Raw genomic sequence first — 15,601 nt, forward strand, 5'->3', positions numbered from 1 at the left:
TTGTTCTCCATCCAGCACGTGATAATCATATGACTGACAACATAATCGACACCAAGAATGCTTCAGGGCTGATTTAGAGGAGGTAGTTCTAGTACCTAAAATTCTGAAACTGCTGCTGCTGCTGCTGCTGCTGCTGCTGCTGCTGCTGCTGCTGCTGCTGCTGCTGCTGCTGCTAGCTGCTGCTGCTGCTGCTGCTGCTGCTGCTGCTGCTGCTAGCTGCTGCTAGCTGTTGCTGCTGCTGCTGCTGCTGCTAGCTGCTGCTGCTGCTGCTAGCTGTTGCTGCTAGCTGTTGCTGCTAGCTGTTGCTGTTGCTGCTAGCTGTTGCTGTTGCTGCTAGCTGTTGCTGCTGCTAGCTGTTGCTGCTGCTAGCTGTTGCTGCTGCTAGCTGTTGCTGCTGCTAGCTGTTGCTGCTGCTGCTGCTGCTAGCTGTTGCTGCTGCTGCTGTTGCTGCTAGCTGTTGCTGTTGCTGCTAGCTGTTGCTGTTGCTGCTAGCTGTTGCTGCTGCTAGCTGTTGCTGCTGCTAGCTGTTGCTGCTGCTAGCTGTTGCTGCTGCTAGCTGTTGCTGCTGCTAGCTGTTGCTGCTGCTAGCTGTTGCTGCTGCTAGCTGTTGCTGCTGCTGCTGCTGCTAGCTGTTGCTGCTGCTGCTGCTGCTGCTAGCTGTTGCTGCTAGCTGTTGCTGCTGCTGCTAGCTGTTGCTGCTAGCTGTTGCTGCTGCTAGCTGTTGCTGCTAGCTGTTGCTGCTGCTAGCTGTTGCTGTTGCTGCTGCTAGCTGTTGCTGCTGCTGCTGCTGCTAGCTGTTGCTGCTAGCTGTAGCTGTTGCTGCTAGCTGTAGCTGTTGCTGCTGCTAGCTGTTGCTGCTGCTGCTAGCTGTTGCTGCTGCTGCTAGCTGTTGCTGCTGCTGCTAGCTGTTGCTGCTGTTGCTGCTGCTGCTAGCTGTTGCTGCTGCTGCTAGCTGTTGCTGCTGCTGCTAGCTGTTGCTGCTGCTGCTAGTTGTTGCTGCTGCTGCTGCTGCTAGCTGTTGCTGCTAGCTGTTGCTGCTGTTGCTGCTGCTGCTAGCTGTTGCTGCTGCTGCTAGCTGTTGCTGCTGTTGCTGCTGCTGCTAGCTGTTGCTGCTGCTGCTAGCTGTTGCTGCTGCTGCTAGCTGTTGCTGCTCCTGCTAGCTGTTGCTGCTGTTGCTGCTGCTGCTAGCTGTTGCTGCTGCTGCTAGCTGTTGCTGCTGCTGCTAGCTGTTGCTGCTGCTGCTAGCTGTTGCTGCTGCTGCTAGCTGTTGCTGCTGCTGCTAGCTGTTGCTGCTAGCTGTAGCTGTTGCTGCTGCTGCTAGCTGTTGCTGCTAGCTGTAGCTGTTGCTGCTAGCTGTAGCTGTTGCTGCTGCTAGCTGTTGCTGCTGCTGCTAGCTGTTGCTGCTGCTGCTAGCTGTTGCTGCTGCTGCTAGCTGTTGCTGCTGCTGCTAGCTGTTGCTGCTAGCTGTAGCTGTTGCTGCTGCTAGCTGTTGCTGCTGCTAGCTGTTGCTGCTGCTAGCTGTTGCTGCTGCTAGCTGTTGCTGCTGCTAGCTGTTGCTGCTGCTAGCTGTTGCTGCTGCTGCTAGCTGTTGCTGCTAGCTGTAGCTGTTGCTGCTGCTAGCTGTTGCTGCTGCTAGCTGTAGCTGTTGCTGCTGCTAGCTGTAGCTGTAGCTGTTGCTGCTGCTAGCTGTAGCTGTTGCTGCTGCTAGCTGTAGCTGTTGCTGCTGCTAGCTGTAGCTGTTGCTGCTGCTAGCTGTAGCTGTTGCTGCTGCTAGCTGTTGCTGCTGCTAGCTGTTGCTGCTGCTAGCTGTTGCTGCTGCTAGCTGTAGCTGTTGCTGCTGCTAGCTGTTGCTGCTGCTAGCTGTAGCTGTTGCTGCTGCTAGCTGTTGCTGCTGCTAGCTGTAGCTGTTGCTGCTGCTAGCTGTTGCTGCTGCTAGCTGTAGCTGTTGCTGCTGCTAGCTGTTGCTGCTGCTAGCTGTAGCTGTTGCTGCTGCTAGCTGTAGCTGTTGCTGCTGCTAGCTGTAGCTGTTGCTGCTGCTAGCTGTTGCTGCTGCTAGCTGTTGCTGCTGCTAGCTGTAGCTGTTGCTGCTGCTAGCTGTTGCTGCTGCTAGCTGTAGCTGTTGCTGCTGCTAGCTGTTGCTGCTGCTAGCTGTTGCTGTTGCTGCTGCCAGCTGTTGCTGCTGTCAGCTGTTGCTGCTGTCAGCTGTTACTGCTGTCAGCTGTTGCTGCTGTCAGCTGCTTTAGCTGGCTGCTACTGTTTGCAATTTTGTACTACTACTGTTAGGCTCGCGCCAATTATGCCGGCATAATTTCGAGCATAATAGGCTAGCAAAAGCATCAAGCATTATAATAGGACAATTTTCCAGAATTTTAATTAAAACGCACAATGCGCGCGCCAAAATTACTGCACAACATGACCACACTGCACATTATTTAATACTGCATTTCATATCAAAGACCTCGCAGTGTTATTATTTTTACTATTTCTTGACTAATTATTCACACTTTATGGAAATAAGATCGAGATACTCTAATACAGCAGTCACTTACTCTAACACAGCAGTCAGAAAATGCAGATATACTCTAATAGAACAGAGCATAATCTTGATTTTGAGAGCATAATTTTAAGCATAATAGGCTGGATTTTTTAGCACTGTCAAAAGCATCATAGGCAATTTTCAAAGCATAATTGGCTCAAGCCTAACTATACTGTTTGTAATTTACTGGTTTTGGCTGCTGCTGCTACTTGTACTGGCAGCTGATACTATCTCTACCTACAACTGATAGTGCTGCTACTTGTACTGGCAGCTGATACTATCTCTACCTACAACTGATAGTGCTGCTACTTGTACTGGCAGCTGATACTGTCTCTACCTACAACTGATAGTGCTGCTACTTGTACTGGCAGCTGATACTGTCTCTACCTACAACTGATAGTGCTGCTACTTGTACTGGCAGCTGATACTGTCTCTACCTACAACTGATAGTGCTGCTACTTGTACTGGCAGCTGATACTGTCTCTACCTACAACTGATAGTGCTGCTACTTGTACTGGCAGCTGATAGTGTCTCTACCTACAACTGATAGTGCTGCTACTTGTACTTTGCTGTCACAGTGACTGCTCTTGATTTTGTTTCTTGTAATTGGCTATATGTTTTTGCAGCTTTATACAGCTGATAACAACTGTATGCTGCTTGATGTTAACTACTGTTTGCAGCTCTTTGTTGTGTGCAGTAATATGACATTGCCTGTAGCTGGTTTTAGCTACTTACAGCCAGCTGCTATGTTTCATCTGCTGGTTAGCCAATGTTTCACTTGCAAACTAGCTGATAGTTCACCTGAAAACTAGTTAATTAGCTATTGGTCAAACTGTAAACTAGCTAAAGTTCTACTGCAAATATTATAGCTGATGTTACACTTAATTGCTATAAGGAAACCAAGTAATCAAAATGGTGTACCTGTTAACTAGCTGAGTTACCACTAGTAAACTAGTTAATTTTTCAGCTTCATTCTAAGTAATATTAAATATCTGCTGCCTAGGAAATGTTCAACTGCTAACTAGCTAATATTTCACCTGCAAGCTAGTTAATGTTTCCCTACAACTTATAAACTAGCTAATGTTCTAGCTGCAAACTATAACTACATGATGTACCAATTGTAAACTAACTAATAATGTAGCTGCAAATTAGCTAATGTTTCACCTAAAAGCTAGTTAATATTCCATCTGCAAAAGTTAAAAAATGTTTCCCTGTATATACTATCTAATATTCTGACTGCAATTAGCTATGTTCCACCTTTAAGCTAACTAATGTTTTAAATTAGCTAAATATCAAGCTACAAACCGACTAAGTGATATTTCACTTACATGCATATTAACTTATGTTCCACCTGAAAATTAGCTAATGATTCACCTCCGAACTAAAGGCACTTCTGCTGCATATGCTGTGTCCTGCTTTGCTGCTTGTGATTTTTCAGGCTGCTGCTGTTTGCAGCTATTAATGCTTTTACTTGCTACTTTTGGCTGATATTTTTAGTTGTAACTTGCTGCTGCTTGCAACTGCTGCTTGAAACTGCCTATTACTCAATGCAGCTTGCATCTAGATGCTACTGGTCTTAGCTGCTGCTATTGATTGCAGCTTTCTGTTGATATCTTGACAATTACAACGTGCTGCTGCTGCTTATTGCTTGCTTGCTGCTTCTGTAACTGCTGCTTTTGATTCTACTGATGGCTGTTACAGGGTGTACTTGCAGTTGACCATGCACTGCTTGTGGCTAACTGCTGCTTGCAATTGGTTAATACTGTAGCTGCACCTGACTGCTACTACTGTATGTAGCTTGCAGCTGCCTGCTACTGTCTGTAGTTGGCTGCTGGTTAGTACAGGCTACTACTTCTTTTAGCTTACTGTTACTTTGAGATTGCTACTGTATGCAGCTAACTACAAACTGCTTCTGCTGGTTGTAAATTGTTGCTGCTGCCACAGCCATGTGCAGTTGCTGTTACCTCTAGCTTTCCACATGCTTTCTAATGCAATTAGTGTACTAATGTATGCAGTGATTCATCTGAGATTACAAAGTAAATTTGAGAATAATAAACTTAGTTAAATGTATGTGTCAAGTGTGATGTGTTTTTAAAATTGAATTTACAAGTGCATACATAACAAAGTGCTTACTCAATCATTTAGTTGTAATTATTTGATTACTATGTGTACATATCATATCATGTAATGTGTAACCATTAATTTAACAGGGGCAGATCCAGAGTTTGGAAAGGGAGGGTGCACTTTGCTGAAAAGCTGAAGTGTAAAAAAGGTCACAGCAATAATGGCTGTCCTTTACCAAACGTATATAGTATATAGACTCTTATCTAGCATATAGAGATCTTTATTCAGATCCAGCTTCATAGTTAAGCTACACTGCCTCATGAACACTGTGACTGCTTTATTAGAGTATCTTGATCTTGTATGCATTTTTTTTGAAAGGGGGAGGGGGACTATGGCATACCTGACAAATTATTTTAAGAAAATGAAATGAAAATGATGGAAAAGCAAATCTTTATGCATACTATAGGTATATATGTTTAATAATGTGTGAAGTTGACTGCTGCATAATATTATTCTGACTCTTGATACCTGACCCATGTGACTCACAAATATCATAGCATAAGTAAAAATGTCCAATTATCTGATTAAATGTGAATAGTTAGGAGTATGCCAGTGTCATTGGATATGAGCTCAGTTCCAACTAGTCATCACTATTTTAACAGTTATCTAGTGTTTATGTAATGTCATACATGATGTGTCTTGTGGTGGAATCACCACTACAGCAGATTTACATGTGTTCTGTTATTGATGAAAGGCTATAAAGAAGGCTGTTAACTGAGAACTCAAACATTCTACATTCCACCAGTGTGAGATGTGATGATAATATAAAGCAACTCTACCAAGGTATCTGTTAATCCAAACACATTCATTTATCTAGTATTTTAATGTGCACACTGCAGTAACTAATAAAAATTGTCATGTACCATATGTAGTAAGATAAACCTTAGAGGTGGAAAACTAACAAATTTGTTGGTAAATATTTGCTGGTTTGCAGATAGAATATTGGCTAATTTGTAGGTGGAATATGAAGATAAACATTAAGTACAGTAGTTTACAGGTTAAACATAAACTATGTTGCGGGTAGAACATGAACTAGCAAAGATAGAATATTAGCTGGAGTATTAGCTAGTTTGCATTTGGAATATTAGCTATGTAATACTGAGAAGTTCATGGCAGGAACATGAGCTAATTGCAGATGGAGTTTTCAGGTGGAGCATTATAGCCGATTTTCATCTGCTAGTTTGCATGTATGCCATTATCTTCAAATTAAACATCAGCTAATATCTGTGGTGGAGCTCTAGCCAGATTGCAGCTTGTGTAATAGCTAGATGATTGGCTAGCTTGCAGGTGAAGCATTGCTGGTTTGCAACCAAAACATCAGCTAGCTTATAGGTGAAATATCAACTAGTTTGCAGAGCTATATATAGTTTGCAGGTGAAACATCAACTAGTTTGCAGTTGAGAATTAGATAGTTTGATATTGCAAAAATATACTATGTAGCAGCTGGCTTAAGGTACTGCAAATGGCAGATAGCTACAGAGAGTAGTTAACCAAAAGCACACCAGCAAACAGCTATTATCAGCTGTAGAAAGCTGCAAGAAGTAGCCAGCTGCAAGAAACAGAATCAAGATCAGTCACAGCAACAGTGTACTACAAGTAGAACCACTGTTGTTCAGAAGACCCAATTATAGATCAAATCTTTAACAAATAGACAATTGACAGTAACAAAATAAAATAAGTCTGTTCAACTAAAGGTTGGTTCAGCCAGCTGCTCTTCTTCAAGATCTATCTTCTTCTGCTATTCTATAACAGGGAGGTACCATATTAACAAAGCTATGAACAGCAACCAACCTCAATATGCTCAAGAGGGTCTTCTGGTTAGATTCACTTCTGTTTATAGTTCTCCTTTTTGTGACCTCTTGTTTACCCACTGTTTGTTGCTTTTAAATGGCTTCTACATCTGGTCACCTGATTTTATACTTCAGAACATAAGACCTTTTCTTTTCTACAATCTCCACCTCCTCATGACAAGTAGAAATAACAATTAAGATCAGTGTTCACCATTTAGACTATTAAATTAGCTATATACATATGTAGCTAGCTATATGTGTACTGGCAGTTTTGCAATTTACTTTAATTCCAGTGAACACACTTTGACAATAGGTCTCAAATATTTCCCATTGCCAACTTCCACAGATCTTACATGGTCATCCTTTCCTTTATAGGCTTCTAGCACTTTCCCTAAGAACCATTGTCCTCAAGGCATGTTAGGCATAATCATTAAAACACAATCTCCAGGCTTTAAATCTTTCTTTATCTTTAGCCACTTTTGTCTGGGACTTGAACTTGGTATCTACGCTTTCAACCATAAAAGCCAGAAATGTTGGACCAACTCCTGAATTCGTCGCCACTATCTTTTAGGGTCATAGCCAATCTTTTAGGGTCATAGCCATCACCTCAAGTTCAAACTGACCTCTCATTTGTCCATGAAGAAAAAAAAATGGTTCAGTGTTAATGGCAAATTGTCATTCACAGACTGATCAGTTGAAGGTTTTGAATTTATCAGTGCCTTACAATAAAATGCTTATACCTGCTGTTGTATATGCACAACAAAGTAGTCAACATCGTCATCTTTCAGATAGCTACCCCTACAGTAGACAACAGTATAAATAAATATACTTGAAAACACACAGGGAAATACCTTGCATAGAGTAATTGTACATGAGTCAATATGCACACAGAACTGTAATTTGAGAAGTCAAGTCCAGTTTGCTCCATTCTCCAAATAAAGATGGCTACTTCAAGCCTATGCCACCATGCCATTGCTCAGTAATGCCACATTTCCCCATCTAAAACAGCACAACATTGAATATCCTTGTTATAGTTAACATCATCATCTCTCAGATAGCTACGTATTCCCCTACAGTAGATAACGGTATAAAAAATATACCCGAAAACACACAGGCAATACCTTGCATAGAGTAATTGTACACGAGTCGATAGACACACAGAACTGCAATGTGACAAGGTTAAGTTCAGTCTCAAAATGTTTGTCAGACAAAGATGGTTGCTACAAGTCTACACCACCATACCAATGGTTGGTTTCCACATCTGCTTGCTTGTTTATGAGTAGAAATTTCATCAGTGAGTATTCATGACCACCCTGGGAAAAATGTGCAGTTACAGTCACTACATAGCTTCCAATACCTAGTAGCTCAGTGTAGCAACCAACCAAAACCCGGTGATAAGCTGCCATGGGTTTCACCATACGTTTATAGCTAAACCCCAGTTTCACTGGCTTGTACTAATGAAATTGTGTGATGAATTTTACTAACTTAAAGATATATAACATCATACAGTATGGTAGTACTGTAAATTAGGGACCATGGAGGTTTTGGCTTTTTCTTGCCAAAAATATCACACAAAAGCCATCCTGGCACCCTGGCAGGCAGTGTTGGGAAAGTTACTTTTACAAAGTAACTAGTTACATATTACTTGCAACTGAAATATTTAGTTACAGTAATATATTACCAATAAAATAAAGTAACTATAATAATATTACATATTATATTACTTTGTGTCCACAGCCTTAAGCTGTCACATGTGAAACTACCACCTTATCACGTGACATGATAGCGTTGTTGGACAATGTGCAAATCTTGGTTATAAGTAAGAAGCTGGTGAATAAGCTTCATTCAGTAGGCTTCGTTACTTTGTTGTGGCTAGGCGTTACTCAGAGGATAACTAACGAGATTAGTAACTTCGTTACTTGTAGTAATATTATTATAAGACTCGTTACAGTAACTATATTACTAACACGTTACATTTGTAAGTAAAGTAACTTGAGTTATATTACCTGTTTTTATAGCGTATTTCGTTATATTACTTAGTTACCGCAAAAGTAATAATATTATGTAACGCGTTACTCCCAACACAGCCGGCAGGATTGGTTCGGTACCTCCTGGTATAACCAAGCCCGAAACTGCCCTCAGCAGTAGTATCAGTACAACCCTAAATGCTTCCAATAATTTTTACTGCCCGATGTCTTTAGACAAGTGTACAGTAACTCAATAATGGCTAAGGCTACCAGCTTGATTTTTTCACTGTTCGATGTTACTTTAACCAGACAGGTGTCTTTTGGCATACTGCAGTATGTACAATGCATGTTTCATGGACTTATCTGTGTCCTCCTTTGTGTCCCGGCTATTTCTTTCTGTTGACAGCCCAAGGTATCAACTTGCAGTAGTGTGATGGCTTTCCTACATTTGTAAATGGGATTGGATTGCCAGTATTGTCTGTGGTGACTGGATTGATTGCAGAGGTGCTTCTTTGTTTGTAACACTGTGAAACATGGGTACAGATTGTGCTGAAGTAGGGATTAAATGTCCACCAGCAAGAGCTCATAATATACATGCTGAGGAGAGTATCCTACTCTCTGTAGAAGGATACACCGTGAAGTTACGATGTAACAACAAGGTGCTGTGGTTTTTGATGTCCAAGCAGCCATAAAAGTGCAACAATTGTTAGCATTTTCCCACACTCACAACGCTTGAGGTAAGAAATGCTTACGAAGTTGTGTCAAACCCATGAAGGTACTCTTGTAGTTCAGTGAGAAATATTGAGAGGTCGAGTTAGTTCGGTTGCTAGCGACTTGTTAGGCACATATTTAATCAATATTATGTTCAGTTGATGACATCATTAATTATACAAAGAGAAACAGGTGAACTCAGAAGTGCTGCATCATAACTCCTTCTACAGGGGTATATTAGAGTAGGATACTCTCCTCAGCATATTATATATATTATGAACTCTTGCCACCACCTCCCTTGTTTCCCCACTATTTTTTGCATGATCCCTAATCAAACATAAAGCTCTTATTTTTTCCTTATAGTTGGACAAGTTGAAGTGTATCATACAGGTAATATACAGCATGTGACCAGCATGTGACCAGCATGTGACTATCTATAGTACGTACATAATAGTCGATACACATATAAATACAGTAAATTAAACTACACTGTTTAAACAAATTAGTCATAGTCTTGCAAGAGCAGTTGGTCTGTTATCACATGGAATGCAAATATGTGATGAATTGTTCCAAGATAGATGACATTTTCTTAGGTGATTTTTTGTCTAGTATTATGTACTCAAGGAAGGTATAAAATGTTTAAAATCCTTTCGGATAGCTTATATTGAGGGCATAGTATGCAGAAAGCAATGACAACAGTACCTCCAGTGCATTTGTTGTGAACAATATCTGCTTTTCTGCTGCAATTATAACTTCCTTTATTTCTGCACACAGGTGGCCAGTTACTATTAGACTGGGTGCTGGTTCCACAATGTTGGCAACCACGGCATTCAAATCAACAGTGACCTATGTATAATAGCACTTTAAAAGGTATGTATCTATATGTAACCAGTAATGCATTACAGTATAATACATGTTTACCAGTAATACATTACAGTATTCAGACCTGTGTGTCTGTAATTGTGACCCGCTGAGCAAAAATTGGCCATCTTCACACATTCCTTGAATTCCATTCTATTGCTTCTTTGTTATCTATAGTAACAAAAGAGTGGACAGCCAAAATTTCAGTCTTTTGTGATGGAGTTATAGCGCTAGACAGTTGGAATAGGAATAAACTCGATTTGTACAACAATACGTCAAATAAATTACAGATGCTTATTTATCAATCATAACTCAGAACTGAAAAAAACTACAAAAATGGGGTTCTGCTCAGTCTGTTCAGGCACATCAATCAAGGTATTGTATTTTCCGTATACGTCTCCATACACTGTTAAAAGTGGCTTGTTGAATTAGCACTCTGAGTGGTTATAATTGGTACCCAAACTTGTTAATTCCTGTAAATTTTTGTGGCACGGTACCAAATATAACCATCTTTGGTGTTAATGTAACAAGCCATTTTTAACAGTGTATGGACGAAGAAGAAAACCATTTCAACAATTATATATGATGGTAAACTTTTTCTTCCACATTGTAAATAAGCACCCATAACTCACATATCGTACATGAAACAAACAAAAAAAGATTTTCTTACTCCCAATGGACAGGAGATTCTGGTGGTGTATAGGTTTTATTAATTTGAGTCAGTCCAAAACGAAACAATTAAAACATGTGTAAAATATTTGTGTAGCACACGTATTTTTACCCCATTTATTTCAATGTTTTATAGCCAGTTTTTGCTCGGTGGGTCACAATTATTGCCTACTGGAGTGATGGTCATAAGCTTGTCAATTTCTGGTTTAGTCTTGTGGTCTTTTAATATAAAGGCCAGAGCTTCAAAGTCAACCTTCCAGCTGTAAAACAGTGCCATATTTGCTGCTTTGTAATATACATAGTAAACGTTTTACCATCTTCATCTTCCAAGTCTGTACCTACATCTATTTCCTTCAGTCTCTTAATGCTAGTTGGTGTAGCATTGATTTTTATTGCTTTTGTGATTTTTGGTAACCACTGATGCCACATGTCATTGTAGGTGCTTCTTAGCTGAGTGTTTCCCTGCAGTCTTCCCAGTTCAGCTATCACCTTAAAGTAAAAGAAAAGTAAATTGTATGTATATAGTTAGTGATTTTTTTATAATACCTCTGTACCTCATGAGGGTCCTTCAGCAATGGGAACTCTGCCAACAATTCTGACAGTGGTACTCCTTCTGCTCAATTTTATTTCTCCTCATAGGAAATGTTTGTGCCATCAGTTCCCCTACTAAAGCGTGGTTTCTATACTTTGCTTGTTTCTTTCCTTCATGTTTAAGGGTTTTGTTTTGTTGTTTGAATGAGTCCTCGTCTTCCTCTTCTGGAATCTTTATGTAGAAACATGTGATATTTGAAAGTATACAGTATCTTCTTACCTCAAACTTTCTTTTCATTCCTGATGCAGCAGTGACAGCTTTTTCGCTTAATTTTCTGATAATTAGTTTACCTTTCTTGTCATTGTACCTTCTCAGCATTCTTGCAACTTGGTAATGCTAGCAAGCTAGTGAATTAAATTAAGTGAAGTGAAGCATATATAATACATTCAGCTTACATGTCCATTAATCGGGTTCTTCAAGAAAGGGTACCTTTTCACGATGGCCCTCCACACATAGTCATAATCAGCATGGCTCGGATATGTTTTGTACATAACCATGACATTGGAAATTCTTGTGTAAAACTTAGCTTTTGCAGATGTACTCATTTGTCCTGCATGTATATAACAAAATAAATTATTTTATTATTTTTTTACATATACACAAAGTTATGAACCTACTAGAGAATGTCTTATAAACAGGTGGTGAGGTGACCATACGGTAAGGTTTAGTTGTAATCCCATACATTATTGGGTAAAGAAGATTAAGAAGTAAAAATAATACAAACTTCAAAGGAAATTTTAGCTCGAATTTGGAGCCTAATGTATTTTGCAGACTGGACTCACAGACTGGACTCAAGGACTAGAATAATCCAAGCATTTCTGTCTCTTGTATATAATGCTGGGCAAACCATTATTGAGCTACAACTGCTGCTACTGCTCTTCCTCTTAAGTCACACATGCACTGATTTATTAGAATATTTACAAAATACATGTATGTGAATACTGGTAGTGATAGAGACTATACTGTAACACAGTTCATTGCTCCAGTACTTAGTACTAGTGTTTCAGTTCAGTAGTGAGATAGGTAGTATTCTTAGTGTCATAACCACATAGTCTTGCACTGCCCACCTATTCAATATCAAATCAATAAGTTTTAGGCTACACTGATTATGCCAGCATAACTTGGGGGCATAATAGGTAGCCAAAACCATTGAGCTTAATGCCAGCATAATAGGCATAGATTTTGTGCATTAGTTATCAGAGAAGCTGAAAACTCTGTTTATTTAGCATGATTCAGAATAAGATAGTGTGCAAACACACTAAAAATTAGATTTATAGCTACATTGTGAAAAAAAGATTCATTAAAGATTGATATACTCAAATAGAACAGTCACCACATGTTGAAATATCCTAAAAGAACACTCACAGATGCATTAGATACTCTAATAGAGCAGGTCATGACACAATTTTATTTAAGCATATTTAGAGCACAATGGAACACAACTGGGCATTATTGGAGCATAATAGGGGAAAGTTTGGAGCATTGTTCAAAAGTACAATAAGCAATTTCAATAACATAATAGGCTCAGGCCTAGTAAGTTTATATATCTATCTGTAGTTGTGCATTCACCGTAAATTATGGCTAAACTGTGTAGGAACAGCTATGCCACCCTACTAAGCTATGGTTCGACTACTGTCATACATTTTTGTAAATAGCAGCAGTTGTAGCTCGATGATGGTGTGTCCAACATTACAAGAGATATATAATCCCTGGATTATTGTTAAGAAGCTGTGTCAGTCCATGAGTCCAGTCCGCAAAGTACATTACACTGAATCATTGGATTCTCTTTTTTTTAATTGTTACCCATTTAACCTGTGTGCAATGCCACATCTACAGCTGCTCCATAAGTCGCTGGAAATGAATCTGGTATTATTTTTTCCTCGTGATCCAGCATGATCACACACTGAGCTGCTGCAGACAGAGCTTGATCAGTTGTTTTTGACAACTGATCAAGTGACAAATGACAACTGTTCCATATTACAACTCAACTGTTAATTAATTCAACAACACTATAGTACTATTATTAACTCAACTGTTATTTAACACTATAGTACTATTATTAACTCAACTGTTATTTAACACTATAGTACTATTATTAACTCAACTGTTATTTAACACTATAGTACTATTATTAACTCAACTGTTATTTAACACTATAGTACTATTATTAACTCAACTGTTATTTAACAGTTGAAACTGTTAATTAATTCAACTGTTCCATTTGGAACTTTAATATTTCTACTAAATATTGTTTTTATGAGTATTAAATTGTTTACCTCATCTTCTGTACTAACTGGTGGATGACTGGTAGTTAGTTGCTATTAACAATAGTATTATCAATTGTTTGTGACACATGTACAGTTATTACTAGATCTTCATTACTCCTGATCTTGATCGGCTGGCTAAAAAAAACTATTTTTTACAACTAGCCCAAACCTGAGATGGGGGGGGGGGGGTGTAGTAGTAGTACATATAAACAATTTTCTTTTATTACATTATTTTGTAATTGTGCTCTATATTGTCACAATTGTTGTGTAGCAAAATGTCGGTGAAGGGAATGATTGAAGGGATTTCAGGAGAGCGTGCATGCAGGAGTATATTTACCTAGTTGAAACATAATTGTGGTGAGATTGAATCTGGAAGTAATTTGAGATAAGTGACTGAGACCTGGAACTAGAAAATAGCAAACAAACTTACAGTGACATACAAGCCAATTCTTTAGATCAAACTATAATTGTTTATATGATTTTAAGGCAATTATTTTATATTGATAGTGGACTGGGAAAATGACCATAACTAGAAATTGCAAGTTTAGTGCTGGGACAAGTGGAAAATTTTGAAAATGGTAATCTCAAGACTGGATCTTGAGGTACTTTTATTTTAGTCAGGCAAATTCCTGAAAAATATGCACAGCACATGTATCATAATTTTTGACTTTTAATATTCTTTTCTGTGGTAGAGCTTGCTATTTAGTCCGACTTTTACAACTAACAATTTACAACTAGCCAAAAGTCATTTACAACTAGCTTTTTGGCCACAACTAGCCCCTTTTTTAGCCCCTGGCTGAAACAGATGCTTCCGATCACCTAACGCTTTTATGCCAAGCTCACGAAGGTCATTATCACTGAGTAAGGGGAGTGTTCGCACTCTTACCTTGTTGTCACGAAACAATTCCGATCCACTACCTAATAAGTATAATGTCTGTATAAGTGAACATTCTGTAACCTCTCTGGGCAAACCGGAGGATTTAGTTAAATTAATTGAACTATGGGAGAGTAGGATGGTTAGAAAAGTGCATACCTCATTGTCAAATCCTTCTTTGGAAATGAATTGGCAGACATCATTAGTTGTCCATTTCTCTTTAATATGTGTAGATCAGATCTGTGGTCACATGTTAGTCCGAGGATTCACATACTTGTCTCTTTTTTTGTTGTACACATTCATCATAATCACAATGGTCTTCTCTCTCCGTCAATACAGCTAGTTACTGCAACTTTTCCAACAATAATAAGTAAAGCAAAAGCTTACACGCGTAGCTCTATAGATGACACTACCATAGGCAGTGGAGACGCAGGGGCGGATCCAGGAGCTGGCAAGGGGAGGGGCACAAACAGGCTAAGTTGTAGACTAGGTGGTTGGGGAGAGCATATTCTCTTGTTGCTGTATTTTTTAAGCAGCAATGATCACTCTTTAGTAGGTTGATTTTTGTCATTACGTCCTTTGCAAATGGTTGTGGAGTCTAAAAAGCTGTTTAAAAGGCTATGTAAGTCTTAAAAACACCAGCCATACGATAATTATTTTAGAGGCGCTTATTACGTACGAAGGTGCTGGGTGACAGTTTGACAGCTGTTTTAACTTTAGTTTCAGGTGACTTTGCAATAAATGGTGATAATATGCAGTTTTATATAAATTGATTTTGGTCTGACAACTGTGACGAGGTGTATAGTATTTCTATCAAAAGAAGTAGCTATGGCTCTTCTACTGAGGGAGAAGGGGGGGGGGGGGCATTTGCCCTAAATGCCCCATCCTGGATCCGCCATTGAGACGGGGGCCCATGGCCCCCACTTTTATGGGACACTGTTTGCAAGAAAAGATCGAGATACTCTAATAGAACAGTCAGGATCTCGATACTCTAATAGAACAGTCACAATATTCAGAGAAGCAGTGTAGCAAGCTACTTAGCTATATGCGTAGATATAAATAAGGAGATATAATTGGTGGAGAGCAGCTATAGGCTGTGACCTTTGTCTTGGTCTTCAAAATTTTACCTAAATCGTGCATATTCACACCCAGCTTTTCAAAAATTTCCTGGGGGCATGCCCCCAGACTAGACTCCCTATAGAAACTCATA

At 39.4% G+C, this 15,601-nt stretch overlaps 1 long non-coding RNA gene across 1 annotated transcript; it reads right to left on the bottom strand.

The window, feature by feature from the left end:
* Positions 1–6,268: 6,268 nt before the first annotated feature.
* LOC136262988 (uncharacterized) lies at positions 6,269–14,192 on the bottom strand. Its single transcript, XR_010704415.1, has 11 exons — positions 13,527–14,192; positions 11,646–11,800; positions 11,470–11,594; positions 11,213–11,421; positions 10,973–11,147; positions 10,831–10,918; positions 9,831–9,974; positions 7,572–8,859; positions 7,302–7,520; positions 6,452–7,248; positions 6,269–6,403 (listed from the first exon to the last, which is right to left on the bottom strand). It is a non-coding gene; the product is annotated as an uncharacterized lncRNA (long non-coding RNA).
* Positions 14,193–15,601: the final 1,409 nt, after the last annotated feature.

This window comes from Dysidea avara, chromosome 8 (assembly GCF_963678975.1).
Source record: "Dysidea avara chromosome 8, odDysAvar1.4, whole genome shotgun sequence".
NCBI classification, from domain to species: domain Eukaryota; kingdom Metazoa; phylum Porifera; class Demospongiae; order Dictyoceratida; family Dysideidae; genus Dysidea; species Dysidea avara.